At 36.1% G+C, this 20,234-nt stretch overlaps 1 pseudogene; it reads left to right on the top strand.

The window, feature by feature from the left end:
- The first annotated feature begins 445 nt into the window (after nucleotides 1–445).
- LOC126954397 (elongation factor 1-gamma-like) lies at nucleotides 446–6,670 on the top strand (annotated as a pseudogene).
- The last annotated feature ends 13,564 nt before the right edge of the window (nucleotides 6,671–20,234 follow it).

Below are 20,234 nucleotides of genomic sequence, written 5' to 3'. Positions count from 1 at the left end.
CATGGCCTAATGTTCAACAAGTGGATATATCAGTTCTAGATTTGTCTGATGGCTGAGGAAACTGTTCTAGTCAACATAGTGGAAGTGCCATTGTATAAAGACAGACCATTTTGTTCTGTATTTGAAGTTTTCAAAGAATTTTTAGTGCTTTATCACTTAGCATTTATGTATATTGTTAATGATAACAAACAGATTAGCTCTTTGGTTAAATTATTAATAACTGTGGCATCCTAAGGGTCAAAAGAAAATTAAAAATGGGCTTGGCTGGCAGGAACAGAAACAGGGATAGAGAAGAGCAAATGTTCTGAGAAACTGGACCAGCTCTAAATGGCTCACTTGCAACCAAACATTAAACCCAAACCTGTGCCAGGTCCATCCTGCAGACCCTGGCTGAGAGAAGGATGGAAGGAGTACTCAGACACAGGTATGCAGTGTAAGAGCAGCTATGGGGCTGCTAGTGACTGAAGAAAAGGGCAGCCTCGAACAGCTGGAGCTGCTTGCTTTTATTCAGTACACATATAATGCTGAAAGCCTGGAGCAAACACAATCTGTGGGTAATTAATATTGTTGCCCCTTTCACGGAGCAGTCACACACATGGATGATCAAAGGTCAGTTTCTGGACAACAAAAGTAAATAAGCCATTTAAGATAAATCCCCCTATACTGCCTTGTACCTATTCCTCGCCCTCTGCCTCAGGGTAAGAGAACAGCTGCCTTCAGCTTATTCTCTCCCAAAGTTATACAGAGCCTTCCAACCTTTCAGAAGGCCTGCTCCTTTCCCTATAGCTTCTCCCACCACTCTGACTGATCCCCCACATGCCTGTACCCAAGCATCCTGTTTCAAGCATTTAGCCCAAGCAGCATGACCATTTAAAAACCCCTCTAGTCTCCACTTCATCACAGACAGCCTTCCCTCTGCTGTTTGGCCCATCGATCTCTTGCAATATATCTCCCCTTTCTCGAATATATCTGCCTTTCTAAACTTATGACTGTCTTGGTAAATTCTTTTACCACCCATGCTGGCCTCAGGCAGTCATTGTCCATGACATTTTGTGACTCTCTCCCCTCGTCCTTTCTGTCTTCCAACTCAGGACCCTCTGTGGACAGCACCCAAGATGGAAACAACTGACAGTCTATGGCCAGGGCTATACTCTGGTGAAACTGAAAGTTGTCTGCATGGAAGTGTCTGACTACTACCATCCACTCAGGTGAGGGACCTAAGTTCATTTTCTTTTTTCAGACTTCCAGCAGCCAACATCTAGTAGTGCTCTGGTAACTAGTGGCATCTGGCCAGCGCAGCTCCCTGGTATTGCCAGAAGGCCAAAGGGCAAACATCTGGCTACCTTGTCCAGAGGGAGAAAGGTTGTCTCCTATCCTTTCTGGTCAGAGGTCTCCAATCCCTGCATGTTGCAGAATTATCAGCAGCAGCTCCTCTAGGGCAAATCCACATACATTTTGAGTGACATAAACCATGTCTTCTTCTTACTCTAATTCTCACATAAAGGCAGCCAGACCTCCGGCTCCAAATGTTCCCAAATCAGGTGATCGCCAGTGGCCTCAGAGTGATGAGTCTCCTCATTCCCATCCTTTCTCCTGGGGCTGGTTCCAGGCTGAGTTCTCCCTTCACCTTCACACCTCTGACCTGGACAGGCCATCTAGTGCAAGGCCCCAGTAGTATTGTCCCCAGTGCCGGGAGGTCTTTCCGAATAGGTGCAATACACCTCTAGGAAGGACATCTCAAAAGCACCCCAGTAGACTTGAGTGGTATCCTTTCCCCTGTCAGGACACCTTCAGAAAAAGTGCACTTCATGCCCCAGCAGACATCAGCCTCCAGTGGCTCATCATTTTCCAGTCCCAGCATAGAGCAAACTTTGTGTATTCCTTCAGACTCACCTCTGGGTTGCATCCTAAAACATTGGGACAAATTTCGCTCTCAGACTCTCAAGAAGAATTGCCTAATTTTCTTGTGTAATGTTGTTTGGTCTGTTGATAAACTCTCAGATCAATTAACCTAGACTCTGAATAGGACTTTGGATTTTAATACTCTTTTTCAACTCAATCTGTGTTGTCAAAATTCCCCCAAAAGGCCTGAGGTTCCTTACATCCAGGCTTTTATGTCCCTGGGGTTGGGACCCAGACCTTCAAGGAAACTGTTGAATGTGCCTAGGAAAGTTCTTACCTCCTCCTCCTGACTCCAGACATTTTAGATGAACCCTCTTTCATACTCCCATGGTCAAGATCCTCCCCACCTTCCTTTGACACAGGAGCTAATTATTCAGCCCTAATTAGTTTTTCTGGGCTTACCTTTTTGTCTTTGATCCTTCTCGCCAGCATAGATGGCAGGCCACAGCAGTGATGCTTTATCTCCCCATAGTATGCACCCTGGGGAAAAATGTTTTCACTCAGTCTTTCCAGGTTCTACTAAGCTACTCTCCTATCCCATTACTTGGGACACAATGACAAACTCCAGACTAGCTTTAAATTCCCTGAGCATGCCTGCCCAATATTGGCATTACTAGCTCCTCCCACCAAAAGCCCCAAGGTCCTAAAATCCTCCATTTTACAAGTTCCTCCAGAGGTATGGAATATCTCCACTGAAGAAAGTTCTTTGTTTGCAGACTCTGTAAATATTCATCTGAATACCTAATATTTTCCCTAGGATCCCATAACATGCCTTAAATCTTGAAGCCCAAATGGGCCTACAGACTCTAATAGAAAAATTATTGGTCATGGGGTTATTAAGTCTTTGCAAATGGCCATAGAACCCTGATGGTAGCTGTTAAAAACTCAGATAGCACATATAGAATGGTACAAGACCTAAGGGCCATCAGTGAGGCAGTAATCCCTATATATCCCAGTCGTTTCCAATCCCTACACCCTTTAAGGGTAAATTATCTCTGGCACTTCGTGGTTCACAGTATTAGATTTTAAAAATGCCTTATTTTGCATTCCAATACATTCAGACTGCCAATTCTTATTCGTCTTTGAATGGGAAAACCCCTCCACCCATGTTTCTCAACAGTGAACCTGGACAGTCCTTCCCCAGGGATTTAGGGATAGCCCACACTTGTTTGGACACACTCTTGTTAAAGACCTGTCCACCCTCCAAATCTTTCCTAATAATGCCCTGCTTCAGTCTAACGGAGAGGAGCCCACAAACCTGCCCCTGTCCTTAAACCCCTTCAAAGATGAGGGACTCTGCCAGAGAAGGACTGGCAACTAGATTTTATATACATGCTTACTTGCTAGTCTTTGTAGATACTGTTACTGGATGGATAAAAGCCTTTCCCACAAAAACTGACGGGGCTTCGAAGTCATCATGGCCCTTTTGGACGAGATACCTCCCCATTTTGGGCTCCCTTGTTCCCTACAGTCAGACAATGGCCCCACTTTTATTTCCCAGATAACACAGGGAGTAAATGAAGCTCTTCAAATTAAATATTACTTACATACATCCTGGCACCCACAATCTGCGGGGAAAGTAGAAGAGCCAAACAAGTCATAAAAAGATTCCTTAACAAATTACACTATATCTCACCCTGAAATCTGACCAAATTCCCACCATTGTGGGCCTCATCTCAGTTAACACAGTACTGCTCTGAAAATCAGGATTATACTTTATTTGTGTAACTAATGCTTATGTATCCCTGCTTGTTCTCTAGGATATGTAACTCCACCTCCCAACTCTATACTGCCAACTTAACTGAACTAATGCCAACGCTAGGCCTCCAATAGTCTCCTATATACTGAGATGAAACGGTCATTCACTTAATTTCCTTTCTTGCCAGCGTAAGTATAACTGGTGCTGCGGTGGCAGGAATTACAGATGTTGTCCTTATCTCCTCTTTCCCCAAGAATTTGCAAAATTCCTGGACACAATCAGAGAAACATTAAATAAAATGAATCGACAAATCAATCCCCCTGCTAGAGTAGTCCTACAAAATAGATGAGCCCTTAATCTACTCACAGTAGCCCAGGGAAGGACATGCTTGTTTCTTCAGGAAGAATGTTGTTTCTGTGTAAATCAATCAGGAAATATCCAGCAAAAATCAAGGGAAGTACAGAAACAGGCCACTTGATTATGAAGAAAACCACTTTCAAACACCTAATTTCTTAAAGAAGGTTCTAGGAGGCTCTATGAGGTCCCTCTGCGGGGACCAATTGCATCTATACTGCTACTTCTCTCCAGTACTTGTCTCTCTAACTTACTGGTTAAATTTGTTTTTTTCCAGAATGTAGCAGTTTCATACCAATCTTCTGATGATGCAAGGGTATCAGTGAATTATCCCCAAAGACCCCAGAGTCTCCTTTAGACTCTGCTAGGCATCAGTTCCATAGAAACATGCTCTCTCTCCCAAGACCCATCTTCCAGGTGTGCCCAACCTTTTAAGTCCCATAACCTGAGACAGTGGTCCATGGGGTCCCTCTACCCACCAATAACTGTAGGTAGAGTCAGCTTTATGCCCCAGGGCAGCAGAAAGTAGTTGGAAGATGAGACCTCTGTCTTAATCCCTAAGATTTGTCCTTGTTATTCTGTCAGAGAGGGTAGGGGAATGTGGAACCCAAAAGAGTTAAAAGAAAATTAATAAATAGGCTTAACTGGCAGGAAAGAAACAGGGTTAGACGGGAGTGAATGTTTAAGAAACTGGGCCAATTGCAGATGGCTCACTTGCACCCAAACATCAAACCCAAGCACTCAGCTCACTGCCCACCGGCACCCAAATATCCTGGTTCAAGCATTCAGCTCAAGCAACTACCCTTTAAAATACTCAAGTTCCTGCTTTGTTGCAGACAGCCTTCCCTCTGCTGTACTGCCCACTGCTTTCTTGCAATGCATCTCCTCCTTTCTCTAATAAATCTGCCTTTCTAAACTCATTACTGTCTTGGTAAATTCTTTAACTGCCCTTGCACGTGCCTCAGGCAGTCACTGACCACGACAGTAATCAGATTAAAGAAAATGATAGAAGAGTAGAGTTGTGAATATATAGAGGAACTGAAGATATAAATAAGGCTTTGGGGTACAGGTTGAATATGTGGGGATTTCAGAAGTTATACCACTCATATATCTAATGTGCTTTCCTGTAGAAATATGCAACAGAATCATCATGATTAATTCATCACCTGATTATGAAAGACATAATTAATTTTTAGGGCATTAACATTTTACTACAGCAATGTTTTCCATCTTTATAGAAATATTTTCATTCACTGATTTTCTATTTGGAGTTCTATATGATGCCAGAAAGCACTATAGACTGTTCTATGTTACATATTTTTATATATTATATGTTTATATTTTTATATTGCATATTTGCTATAAATTCAAAATTATCCTAATACTAAAATATTAAACTGGAAATCATCATGGTAGCTGCGACATATCCTGAAAACTAAGGTCCTCATTGCTGTTCAGTACAGCGGGGCTCAGGTCTGAGTGCTCTCTGTACTACCTCACTTCCACTCTGACCAAACCGATAGCACCCCTGAATTTATTCGCAAATTTCCTGACGGCAAGTTTCCAGCATTTGAGAGTGACGATGGATTTTGTGTGTTTGAAAGCAATGCCATTGCCTACTATGTGAGCAATGAGGAACGGTGGGAAAGTACTCCATAAGCCGCAGTGCAGGTGGTGCAGTGGGTGAGCTCCGCTGATAGCAACGCAGTGCCCCCAGCAGGTACCTCGGTGTTCCCCACCTTGGGCGTCATGCATTACAACAAACCTGCCACTGAGAATGCAAAGCCGGAGGTGAGGCGAATTCTGGGGGCTGCTAGATGCTCACTTGAAGCCGAGGACTCTTCGTCTGGCTGACATCGCAGTTGTCTGCACTCTGTTGTGGCTCTATAAGCAGGTCCTGGAGCCTTCTTTCTGCCAGGCCTTTCCCAATACCAACACTGGTTCCTCAACTTCATTAACCAACCCCAATTCCGGACTGTCTTATGGAAGGTGAAACTGTCTGAGAACATGGCTCAGTTTGATGCTAAAAAGCTTGCAGAAAGCCAGTCTGAAAAAGACATCCCATGGAAAGGGAAAGGTTCACGGGAAAGGAAGCAGTAGCTCCAGGCTGAGCGGAAGGAGGAGAAAAAGGCGGCTGCCCCCGCTCCTGAGGAGGAGATGGACGAACGTGAGCAGGTGCTGGCTGCTGAGCCCAAGGTCAAAGACTTCTTCGCTCACTTTCTCAGGAGTACCTTTGTTTTGGATGAATTTAAGCACAAGTACTCCAGCGAGGACCCACACTTTGTGGTGCTGCCCTATTTCTGGGAGCACTTTGATAAGGATGACTGGTCCCTGTGGTAATCAGAATATCTCTTCCCTAAAGAACTCACTCAGACCTTTATGACTTGCAATCTCATCACTGGAATGTTCAAGCGACTGGACAAGCTGAGGAAGATGCCTTTGCCAGTGTCATCCTCTTTGGAACCGACAAGGGCAGCTCTATTTCTGGAGTCTGCGACTTCTGAGGCCAGGAGCTTGCCTTTCTGCTGAGTCCAGATTGGCAGATGGACTACCAGTCATACACATGGCAAAACCCCGCTCCTGGCAGCGGGGAGCCTGGTTGGAACGTACTTTTCCTGGAAGGAGACCTTCCAGAATATGGGCAAAGAGCGATATTGCCAAGTGAACATCTCTTGCCAACGCCTACCTGCCTGCAGGGTGATGGGGGTCATTTAAGGAAAATGAACACTGAAAAATGAAACTAAACTAAACTAAATAATAAAATAAAATAGAGATGGTCGACAAGAGTCTATTTATGGGATCTCATACTCCATGAAGAATCGGGGAAATATAATATTGTCCTGAGTTGAATTTCTTTTTCTTACTAAAATATACACCCCTTCCCCAGGAATGAAATTCTCTTGTTTTTCTGATGTTTTCCTCAGTCTCTGAAATAGTGTTTGGTATAACCAGATCCCAAAACAGATGTTCTGAATTGCCAGGAAAATCAAATTAAAAGTTGTTTAAAGATAAATTGATTTCACATTTCAAAACATTTCAGCTCTACTTTAAGTATGTCAAATGTGTTAGAAAACTAATCTGCAAGGGAACTTTTTTTATTTTCTTAAAATTGAACACATATGACAGGAATTATCTTTCACTGATTCAGTAATAATTTTAATAATAATAACTGACTTATGTAATTTTAAACACTTTTGTCACCCAATATTTTTAAAAAGTTAAAAAGAAATAATGTTTATTTTCTCTATTTAAAAAAAAACGTTCTAATAAATTGTGACTAAATACGAGAGTTTTAGCTTTTCCAGTGAGGAACAGGCACTGAATGTCAAAAATTAACTGCGGCTGTTCTAGAAGTGTTGCTGGATCTAAGACTGGCCTCTTCAAATGGTAATATTGATCATTTCCTCTGGAATACAGGTAGAGCTAATTACAAATTAGTCAAAGTGATTAACTTCTGCATTCCTCAGCCTCTGACTCACTTTAAAAGATGTCAATGAAAAGCCCAAGGAGACTATTGTTGTTAAGATTTTATTTGAAGCCAAAAAATGCACAGAAAGTTAAAAACTAGCAATTTACTCTTCTAAAATACTTTCTTACTTCTCAGTGAAAGAGCATTGCTAACATTCACAGTTTTACTTCATTTTAAGCAAGAGGCATTAATATCATAACGTTGCTACTAGAAATAAAATTTGCTATTTTAAATATGAGTATATGGAACCATATGTTGACATTTTCTGAAACTGATGTTTTGGAGACATAAACACAGTTCAAATCAGCACAAGTTGGTTTTCATTAATTTTATATATACACATACATATATATATATATGTAATTTCAGCTGATAAATTAATGAACACATATTCTAAACCAGTGGTCCTCCATGTTTGCAAATTTATGGGCCCCATTCTAGATCTAGTCAATTAGAAACTCACAGTCTAGGCTAGCAATTGTGTTTTAAACCAGCCTTCCAAGTGATTCTTATCCATGTTCAAGATAGAAAAGTATTGTCCTAAACCAACATTGTTGAGAAAAACCTGCTATTAAAGACAGCATTATAGTACTTCCCAAATCTGAAACATTGAAGAATGTTTCCATAAAACTAAATGTCTATAATACTTTCAAAACAAAGATTATAAGAGTTTTTGTTTTCAGGGTCAGTGAAGTAAACACAAATCTTGGTTTTCATTACTCATACACAAGAAGTCAATTGTAGGGGAACCCTCTGGGGAACTTAAAGAAACATTTAGGGATATGATTTGGTAATTTGTTTTCTTAATTATTCATTTGTAGCCATGTTTTGTTAGCTTCCAAATCTAGAGCAAAATGATGTATTGGTTATTTTAGAATTTTCCACTAAACTATGAAATATATATCGGTAACATCACTGCAAAGAGATATCCTTGATTGAGTCCTGTGAACAGCAGTTAAAGGGAGATAAAGAATTCCAAACATCAAAATGAAATTTAAATTTCTGTTGATGAGGAGAATTCTTTAACTCAATGAATAGAAAATAACAATGCATAGGACTTTACATCTTAACCATAATTCCAATTATACAATTTAATGGTCCAATCCTCCTTTATAGTTTGAAATGGATTGCTCACCTTGGATCATTTTTTGTTGTTGTTGATATATATTTTGTGGGTATGTGTGGGTTTTATGGAGAATGACAGGGAAGAAGGAGGAGTTTAAAGTCTATTTTTTTTTCTTTTTTTTGCTGTGTATGAAGAAAGTTAAAGCTGTTGTTAATATACCATCATATCAACACCTATTTCCATCAATCTTTGTATTATGATATTATGTATCTTATATTAATTCATTGATATGGCAAATTATTTTAAAACTTGAAAAAATAGGCTCAACTGAGTTTCTCCTTTAGTTTTTCATTTGAAAAATGTCTAAATAAACTACATTTTTTTGGATATATAGATCACTATCTCTACAGATTTGATTTTAATTTTTGGGTCAATTGTATAATTTTGAAAAAGTAAAACTCTCACATAACATATACATATAGATATAGATATATAGACATATACCACCAAATTCTTCTCCAGAAAATATGGTGTAGTGATCTCTAACTACAGAAATTATATGTACTGTGTATGTGTGTGTGTGTGTGTGTATGTATGTGTGTATATACACATATATATACAATTATATGTGTAATATCAATTGTATTTAACATGTAATTTCTATATCTATATCTAATTTTTATAATTAGAGATCACTATACCATATTTTACATATAAATTTATTATATATAATATATAAATTATATATATTTTATATTATATAGAGAGAGGGATAGAGAGAGAAAAAAAAAACTAAGGATGAAAAAGAAATATGTTTGCAAACTACTCCTACAAAATGTAATGGACATTTTCTTATGAAAAGCCTTTGAACACAAACTATTTTAAACTACACACTTATATATATTTTTAAACTATGAACAACACAAAAGTGATTTGTTAAATAAAACATTTAGCCCATGCTATTACCTAAGCTTGCATAATATGCAGAGAATCACTATTTGGCTTACCTCAGAATAGGAGTTTGTCAGTAAGAACCACAACCACTTTTGAAGGTAACAATTCATAACCAGAATGTCTTTCAAATTCACCTGAGAAATTTAGATACATACACTTAACTGGACCCCATTCTAGAACTACTAAAGAATAATTTTCAAGGTATGAAGTCCGGAACATTTTCTTAATTGATGGTAAGAAATTTTTATCTTAAAGCAAATAATCTATACAATATGTGATCCACTGCAAAACTGGGGGATAAAAGGAATCTATGCTAAGTGGCTGTTTTAGATGTTTTACTTCTGTGGGGTTTGCCTGGGAGGATCATTAGAAGTATTATTTTGGTTTCCTCAGCTCATTCTCCAACTATTCAATTGATTCTACTTTCCAAGTAAATCTAGAATGTGTGATGGATGATGCTATGGTCTGAATATTTTCATCTCCCCCAAATTCTATTCTGAAACCTAACCCCATAGGTGATGATATTAAGAGGTGGGGCCTTGGGAAGTAATTTGGTCATGAAGGCTCAGTTCATAAGGCACAGTGTCTTTACAAAAGAAGCTCAACAGAGCTTGTTCACCCCTTTTCCCATGTAAGGACACATAGAAGACACCATCTATGAGAAACAGGCTCTCACCAGACAGAGAATCTGCTGGCATCTTGAGCTTAGATTTTCCAGCCTACAGAACTGTGGACAATAAATTTCTATTGTTTATAAATTACACATTATTTTGCTATAGCTGTTTGAAAGGACAAAAGCAACTTCCTTTTTCCAACTTCCAGAACGATAATTTCATTCTCTCTTTTGTTCTTGTCCAGTAGTCTATTATTTCAATGTCCCTTTGTTTGTGAAGAGAAGTAGAAACTCGTGCTTAGTCCATCACATTTAATCAAAATGAAAATTAATTTGAGTGATCTAATGTGAGTCATTTTAACCTAGAAAATTTCATTTTCTTTTCTTTGGGGGAAGAAGGTTTTCCTGAAGTATGAGTGTGATTATTGCTTTTGTTCTCATTGACTGAGTCATGTAGCAAAGAGCACAAGTTATTTTTGGTTTGGGTTTATTTTGTTTGTCTTCTATAGACATACTCTACTTTTGATTGGTCTTAGTTTTTGACTGCGTTCAAAGAAGAGTTTTGAGATTGTTCTAACGTGTCCCTGAAACTTCTCTTCAGAATATCCAGTGTCAGCTCTGCCTTTCACTGCCTACAATGTAAATGTCACTTCTGCTGTTTCTACTTTCCTGCCTTCTGCCTTATCTCTCACCCAGAATTCTTCCCATTCCAGCATATTTTAAAGATGTCTGGCCACAAGTCCTAGAAGTAACACTATATTGTAGCATTAAAATTGGTGATTCATTCTAATATTCCTTAGACTACTATGGCAAATAATTTCCGGAAGTATGCCCATTCTCAGGGTAATAGTTCTTACATTTGTTCTTTATTTCTTTAGGCAAATGTGTTTGTTTCCCTCTACTCATTATTAGAAGAGAGGAGATTACATACCAGACATATACCAATAGATAAGATGACTATGTTGACAGCACTCACATTAGTCTTTTACTCATACCTACTCTTCTTCTCAAATCTGTATTTGAGGTCAGATTGCCCTGCATAATTCATAGATCAATGTACATAGTCTAACGGAAATAAATTAGTGTATTATTTTTAAAGTTTGAAGTGGGATAGAAAAAAGTAAAAAGGCATATACTGGTTTTCTGACAATTTAAAGTTTTGTTAATGTCAAAAATTCTTTCAGGGTCTCTTTTACTTTTCTACCTATAGTACTTTAATTGTTGAGATTTTAACTCCTAAGATTACAACATAAGCCCACTTTTTTCCTGTGTCATTATAAGAATCAATGCATTCAAATTGATATATGAGGGTGTGAATGGTTATTTAGACTAGTTCATTGGCCATCTGGAAGATGTTAGCCACATGGCTGAGAAGACTGTGGCATAGAATTTGGTAAGTATAGTCCCTGAATCTTTGATCCAGAGGGAAGACGAAAGAATATGAAACACTCAATTTTGATGGTTTTGAAAGGGTAGGGAGGTGGGAAAGAGGATATTTACCCTGTTTTCTGAGGTTTTGCCTTTAGTGCTACCTCCATAAATTTGGGAGGAGTTTGGAATTGGTTATATTAGGAAAATAGACATCATTTTGATAAGGCTAGATAGACTGGATAAAGGAAATGTGATAAATATACATTATGGAATACTATGCAGCCAAAAAAGAATGAGATTATGTCCTTTGCAGGGACATGGACAGAGCTAGAGGGCATTATCCTTAGCAAACTAACACAAGATGAGAAAGCCAAATATTGCATGTTCTCAATTGAAAGTGGGAGGTAAATGATGATAACACATGGACACAAAGACGGGAACAACACACACTGGGCTCTTTCAGAGGCTGGAGGGTGGGAGGAGGAAGAGGACCAAGAAATAACTTATATGTCCTAGGCTTAATACCTGGGTGATAAAATATGTACAATGGCCAGGTATGGTGGCTCACGCCTGTAATCCCAGCACTTTGGGAGGCCAAGGCTGGCGGATCACGAGGTCAGGAGATCCAGATCATCCTGGCTAACACGGTGAAACCCCGTCTCTACTAAAAATACAAAAAATTAGCCGGACATGGTGGCGGGCGCCTGTAGTCCCTGCTACTCGTGAGGCTGAGGCAGGAGTGTGGCGTGAACCTGGGAGGCAGAGCTTTCAGTGAGCCGAAATCATGCCACTGCACTCCAGCCTGGGCGACACAGTGAGACTCCATCTCAAAAAATAAATAAATAAATAAATAAATAAAATAAAATAAAATCTGTGCAGCAAACTCCCATGACACAAGTTCACTTATATAACAAACCTGTACTTGCACCTCTGAACGTAAAAGTTAAAAAAAGTTAGTACGTATACATCAAAACACACAGGAACATGTTATATTAATAATTTAGAATTATTGCTCAAAAGTCTAAAATTTATATTGATTAAGTAATTAACTTTTCTTTTATAAAAATGGCATTCAAGATTGCTTTGCCTAAAATGTTGGGTGGTCAGATATCTTAAGTGAGATCGGCAGTATAACCAGTGTACTGAAAGATGGGATCTGAATGCTGAGGTACTTGTTAGGAGATTGGCACTCTTAAAGCATTAAACAAAAATTTTTAAAAAGGACAAGTAATTTCAAATTGACTATTTGCTTTAATGTTGGAAACTTTCTGTTATCTAGTCATTTTTTTCTTTCAAAATAGGAAATTGTGTTTAGAAAGCTTTGAAGTTTCAACATATTCTTGGGCACTTAATACCTTTTGGCTTTCTTGCCAATTCCGCAAACGAACCACGTTCATTCCTGATCAGGTTCTTTGTGCTTACTCCTTCTTCAGATTTCACTCCAAATGTCACCTCCCTCATTGTTATGTTTCCTTCCAATTTATGTCAAATTATTAATTTCTCAGAGAAGCCTTCCTAGATAAACATGATTAAAATTGAATTTTCCCAACTGCTTCCCTGTGTAGCTTGATTGTATTTTTCTTTATAACACTGATCAATTTTTATTTTTATTATCTTTTGGTATTATTGGTCTTTCCACTAGAATATACTTTCAGAACAACGATATTCTCAATTCTAGAATATGAGCAGCACATTGTTTATTTATTTATTTATTTATTTATTATTTATTTATTATTTTTGAGACAGAGTCTCGCACTGCTGCCCAGGCTGGAGTGCAATTGTGTGATCTCGGCTCACTGCAACCTCCGCCTCCCGGGTTCACACAATTCTCCTGCCTCAGCCTCCCAAGTAGCTGAGATTACAGGTGCACACCACCACACTCGGCTAATTTTTCGTAGTTTTAGTACAGACGGAGTTTCATTATGTTGATCAGATTGGTCTCAAACTACTGACCTTGTGATCAGCTCTCCTCGGCCTCCCAAAGTGCTGGGATTTCAGGTATGAGCCACTGCGACTGGCCACGAGCAGCACATTATTTGTGATAGTAGACATATATTATGGTACTCAACCAATATGTACAGCATATATTAAATCATAAGTGAATGAATAGCATGACTGACTGACTCATGTTCATGATACTTGAGAGACCTGAGTGGGAGGGCACTACACATGTGTATGGCAAAAACCCCTGGATATAGAAAGGGTAAGAAATTGGGGACATTCATGCATTTAATTACCACATTCATTGTACACATGGAAGGAAGACAGTTTTAGGGTGGACATCTCAAGTCCAGATCATATAAAACATTTCAGAGAATTTATTATGATAATATTATCCCTTGGAAGTCTTTTCCCAAGCATGAAGTCAAAACTGCTGAGTATACTTTGTGTAGAAGCACATCCAAGGGAAAAAAAAAATCATCTAAGTTTTCATTTTGGTTTTGTTTTTAAAATGAAGTACGTGTAATTTGTTTATTTCTTTAAAAAATATTACAAACATGCACTGCTAATGAAGTTAGATATTGATAATAGTTATACAACTCTGTGAATATACAAAGAACCACTAAATTGTACTCTTTAAAAGGGTAACTTTTATAGTATGTGAATTAATTTTAATAAAGGTGCAATTGAAATATTTAAAACTAGAAGTATCTTTAATGTTTTTTTATGTATAAATATGAAATTATATTTATTTTATTTACAAGTTTTGTTTTGTGCTTAAGTTTATAAACAGTAAGGGAAAATTCTTAGTAGTTTTTTTTTTTCTGTGTAGAATTTTGAATAGTTTCTTAAAACTTATTTTATTACAGTTCTCAGTCAAGTATAACGTAAAACCTTAAAACAAAAACATAGAAAGAACCAGGAGTTCAAGACTAGCATAGGTAAGATGGCGAGACCCTCCCTTTACAAAAAAAAAAAAATAATAATTATCTAGGTGTGGTGATGTGTGTCTGTAGTTTTGCCTGCTCGGGAGGCTGAGGTGGGAAGATTCTTTGAGTCTAGGGGTTTGAGGAGGCAATGAGCTATGATCATGCCACTGGATTCCAACCTGGGCGCCAGTGTGAGACCCAGTCTCACAAAAAAACAAACAACAACAAAACACAAACAAAAAACACCAAATGAGATACTGTAATATAAATCAAAGTCCTTGTAAAACATAAAGCGCTATAAAATAAATGTCATTATTATAGTAAAGTAAAAGTGTGTAAGTTTATAATCTGTAAAGTTTCAAATATACCGTTAAAATCTTTATTGGTTATGTAGGCTTTTCCCTCTCTGAGTTCCTTTAACCATGAGTCATTAAGAGAATAATCATATTTTGATATAAAACATAACATAAGAACACTATAAAGTGCCTATCAAATAGAAAGCACAGGCACTGGGAGAAGATTAGGAATGCATTGAACAGTAGGAAAAGGTTTTGCCTTCAATATTAGAAAAAATTTAATATCTAGACCATAATTGAAAGTTTTTCTTCTGAATTTATTTTTGTCATTGTCTTAGATTCTTTTCACTATGAGTCATTTAATTCTTCAAAAAGATGTTATTTGTGGATGTGATGATGTTATAGCATAAAGTAAATATTTGCATTCTTACATTGTCATGTTACTGTTACATATTAAATTTTGCAAAATATTTTTTTGATGTGACATTCTAATAGGGACCTTGTCATCCACACAAAAAAAATTTACTTAAGTAGGCTTTTTAAACTTGTGGTTATGATTCTACAGCATGAGTCTTCCTTTAGTGAGACATATATAAACTAAATATTTCAAATTAAAATTAGTCATTGTGTACATAAGAATTATTTTTAAAAGTGTAATGCATGTAAATTAAGCTGATAATTTGATCTTATTCTGTCTTTTTCTCAGATTTTTTTTTAGTACAAATAAATGTCAAAAAATACTAGATTGAATCAGATGAAATTGCCATTTGTAGGCCTGAGATGATTATATATTGGCAATATCCTGTGGTTCAAATAAAAGCGTTACAGATAGAGTGTATATTGCATTATACAAAGACATACTTAGTGTCATTTCCCCCACAAAACTGTATTTTCCACTTGATAGGAAGAAGATATTAAGTAAAACTCCAAATTGGTTGGCATTACATTTTATCATGGTTAAATCCTTCAAGATGACAGGTTCCTGGATACAGAATCAGTATTCCTACTATGCTAATCTCTGTGATTTTATTACTAAGAATAATATAGGGTTTTTATTTAAGATAATCTATTTACTGTAATCAAAACCTGTGCCATTCTAAATAGTTTTTTCTGGATTACTATCTAATCCATCTTCAGATTCTCTCTCAAAATTAATCTAAACCTGAAAGAATAGGGGAGCAAACAGAGGGCAGAATATTGTCTTTAATATGAAGATTTATTTTGAAAAGAGTATTTTAGTCATAATAATTGTAATGTGCTGAGGCCATCATAGAATAAGCTTATCAAGTTTGAAATAGATCATCACCGGAAAACCTGGCTTGAGACAAGGGATTTCTTCTTATTAGTACAAGTATTTTAATTTCTTCCTGCATTATTTTTTTGATCTATATAATATCAATCATAATAATACGTTCTTATTTCATTGTAGAATTGTTTTTGAGATTACATATAGTAATATTCATGAGCATTATTTGAAAAATTTAAAATAAAATTAATTTTAATTTTTACATTTGTATTAATTTAAAATCATACTAATGCTATCACTTTAAAAATTGACAAAAATAATCCGTATTTCAATAGGGGTCTTAAAAATAGTTATATGGTACTAAATAAGACAAAATAAATGGCTCTATTTTTAAAACATTCACATAATATACTACTTTTATAATAATCCTACAATGTAAAAATCTTTCCTCTAAAATTTTATATAGAGGATTGCATTTCAAAAACTTTTTGAAAGAAAGGTCATTCAGTTTTTATTTTCAAATTTATGTACAATCTGAAACACTGTTGTAACCTGAAACACTCTCATAGCCACCTCTTCAATTGACTGAATTAGTTTTATTGTACCACAAAGTGTAAATAGACCTTTGCTACTTACTTTGAAAGCAAGCATGAGATTTCTACTTATTAGTACAAGTTTTTAATTTCTTCCTGTTTTTTTATCTTATAGTAAGTTGTCTTTTGAGAATATATTCTTTATATTAAATATAAAGCAATTTATTGTGTTAGCTGAAATGCCTGTAGCTGAATGCATGACCCAGATTGATTCAATAAAAGAATATTTATTATCTAATACAATAGTAATATACAATTAATCCAGGGCTCTTGACACATTGGTCCAATGATGTACTCAAAAATATGAGGTTCTTTTCACCTATCTTCTCTACCATGTTGATTCGGCTTTGTGCTTATGGATGCAGGAAGACTGCAGATTCAGATAAAATATCAAAATATGAAAATATCCAGATGAAGAGACTATCTCATCCCACGTTATCTAAGAATTGAAACTTCACACAGGACTTTTGTTCATTTGTATGGTCACTGCTAAACAAGTCACTGCCAAGAGGAATAAGATTGCCACATTGGCAGAGATAAGTCATTTAGCATAACAAGAATAATAGAAAGTCAATCACAGAAACCATTCTAATTGTGCATTGTTTTATTATTCTCATGTAAAGAAGGGTTATCTTATGCATAAATCTTAATATAAATATAGTCCTTTTAGATTTCTATTTTTTTATATTCAGAGGCAAGAGGAAAACTTGTGCTCCAGATTAACACCTAATCGCCCCCAACTGATAAGAAACAAAAACAAAACAAAATGAAAATTTTATGTATTTCATCTCATCTTTTAATCATGCATGCTTCTTTTTTCTCCACTAGAGTTATCTCTTCATGCCAGAAAATACATTGAGTTATATATTTACTGTGAAAGCATACAAAAGGCAAAATGTGAATTAGGTAGTCCAAAATATGTTCGTTTCATTTAATTTCAGAATTTGTAAGTAAGGATAGTTGAAAATTTCTTTTATATCCTCCCTCTTACATATATACAAATGAACAAGTATCATCAGACATTCGATGAAAGTGTTACATAAAAGAAGTCTTAACAAAGAAAAAACTAAATGAATTCAGAGGAAACAAAATATATAGAGAATGCTATATAGAAAAATATCTTTGTGTATGTGTATAAAGATAAAAATTGAGGAAATTTTTCAGGAAACTAAAGCAGCAAAAGACAAGGAAATACACTAGAAAAAATATATCCAAATTAAAACTATCCATCCAGTAGTACCAACATCTAATAATGTGAATTCCAGAAAAATAAACAATAAAGGAAATAAATTTATATTTTAAATTTAAGCAAATGTTTCATAACTGAATAATAGTTTTCAGAAGGATATGAAGATTATTATGAGCAATGATTTTTAAAAACACCTCCAAAAACAGTCATCTTAAAAATTCACAATAGGTATAAAGTTCCTAAATTATTAAAGAGAGAATAAGGAAAACATGTCACCTACAAAAAATCATACCACAAAATGTCCTCAGACTTCTTACTAGAAGCTAGAAGAATGTGAAATAGTGTCTTAAAAATTCTAAGGCAAGATGGTGTATATTTAACCAGACTATGAAAGATTTGTGAAGGTTGAAGAAAAAGATTTTCATGTCCTCAAGGTTTTGATGCACATGCACATTCTCAGGAAGCTATTGGAGTATGTGCTCTGTTTAGTAGCATGAGAAAAAAAGAAAGAGAAAGAATGAAGACCCTGGAAAGAAGGCCTTCCCGCAGAAGAAGAATGAAAGGAATTCCCGATTTGATAGTCAAGGGAAGAAAGTCCCAGGTTGACCAGTGAGCAATGATTCTGGAAAGCACATAGTTCAGATTGAAACTGGAGTACAGAAGACTTCAGGAGGGACGTCTCAAAGAAAAGGTTAAACTGAAGAGTTATGTGAATGTGTTTCAATTCATTGAAAAGGTATTTAGAGATTGACTGAGAATAAACTACCGATGGCCATGCTGGAAAGGAACCAAATGAAAAAATTACCTCCAGGGCAATAAAGAGTTGAGCAAAATATAAACTGTAATGATAATGTAGTGATACTATGCGGAATATTTTACTTAGCTTAGCTACAAATAATATTTACAGGGTCACATAATGCAAACAGTAGCTATTAACTTAATCAAACCCTTATATAATTCTATTGGAAGAAAGCATATATGAGTGTGTGTGTGTGTGTGTGTGTGTGTATGTGTGTGGGTGTGTGTGCATATGCATAGGTTTATGCATGTGTTTATGTATATATGCTTTGGCACGAAGAGGGCAGGACACAAAAGGCCAATTTTTCTCTTCTATTTTCCACTTTAGGAGGCCCATAGATATTATGTAGGACTAAATACTTAAAGAAAGAATACACATGTGATTTAGAAAATACAGAAGTAACTAAAAGAAGGAAGAGGTAGAAATGTTGAATTTGGTTAACTATGGAGACTGACAATCTGGAATATGGAAAAACAAGAAAATTGCTCTGATGCAAGATTTATACTATTTTCAACAACAGTAGTATGATTTTTGTAAAAATGAAAACCAAAAAAAAGTGAATAGATAGAATATTTCTGAAAACAAAAGACACATTTATATTTAGTATCCTCCAAATGGAGAAAGCAAATGGCTATGGAAGCAGTCATGCTTTGCATTTGTCTGTTCTTTTTATACCTATACAAAGTGTGCCATGTGCATTCAAAATTAATATGCTCTATAAAGAAAAAAGGAAAGCCAAGAACTGTGATGATATATAATCACTCACTCCTTAAGTAGATAAATAATTTTAATAAAATGGTGTCTGGAATATGTGGCACAAAATAGACAATAAATATGTATAAAATGTCTTGAAGTGAATGGTATATAATGAAGTTCTGTTTATTTTAATGTCATTTGTTTATGAATACAGAGCTTAGAAATAAAAAATAAATATTGAAATTAATATCTCTTTAAAAACTTGTACTGAACACTTACATATCCTTTTAATTTTCCATTAAGTGGAAACAAATGATGCTCCATATTAACGATTACATATTTGATTATTTCTGAAAGTTAATATTTTATATTTGGGTATTTTATGCAATAAGACATTCCTTTTTGAAAAAAATTGTATTCTACCAAGGGACTTTGTAAATAGAGCATGTATCCATCCCAGGGTAGCAACTACCTAGTAAACAGGTCCAGATGTTTGGGATAACAACTTTCCACCTGCATGTCTTTAGGACTCCTTTGCCTTCCTCCTCTCTACCTCCCACCAAGTTCCCTTCTGTCATATCTTATTTAATGTAGCAGACGTGGAGTAACTAGAGACAATGAAACAGCTTTTTAGAAATTGAACAATTACATATTTTATCAGCTGGTAGTAAAAAGCTATCATGTCTCTCAAGCTCAGAAGACCAGTCAGTGTTAAAAAATTTTAAATAAGCTTATAATTCTCAGAATATGATTCACTGGTTTTCAAAGAATACTTCACAGGCCAGCCACAAAGAATATGGAGGGAGGATGGATTTTTCTTGCAAAATATATAGTTTAATCTAAATGTTATTGCTGCACTTGAAACCAAGTAGAGTTAGAGAGATGACAAGGTTTAATTTTCTAAGTGAGTGACATAAAGATAGCACTTGTAGGTGAAATATATGTCCTGTGTGGTAGAAAAGGAGAGTGTCTTTAGGAAAATCTGTCCTATCTGAAGAAAGGGAACTCCAGTAATATTTTGAGTGTACCCAAGGGTTGATCTATTCTCATGCAGATGCAATAACCATGGTTTTGTATGGCAAACTCCCTTCCATGCATGATGCTGGCTCCTGTGCCA

The sequence above is a fragment of the Macaca thibetana genome, chromosome 5, assembly GCF_024542745.1.
Source record: "Macaca thibetana thibetana isolate TM-01 chromosome 5, ASM2454274v1, whole genome shotgun sequence".
NCBI lineage: Eukaryota > Metazoa > Chordata > Mammalia > Primates > Cercopithecidae > Macaca > Macaca thibetana.
The sequence above is the reverse complement of the archived record's forward strand: the minus strand, read 5'-3'. Positions and strand labels throughout refer to the sequence as shown.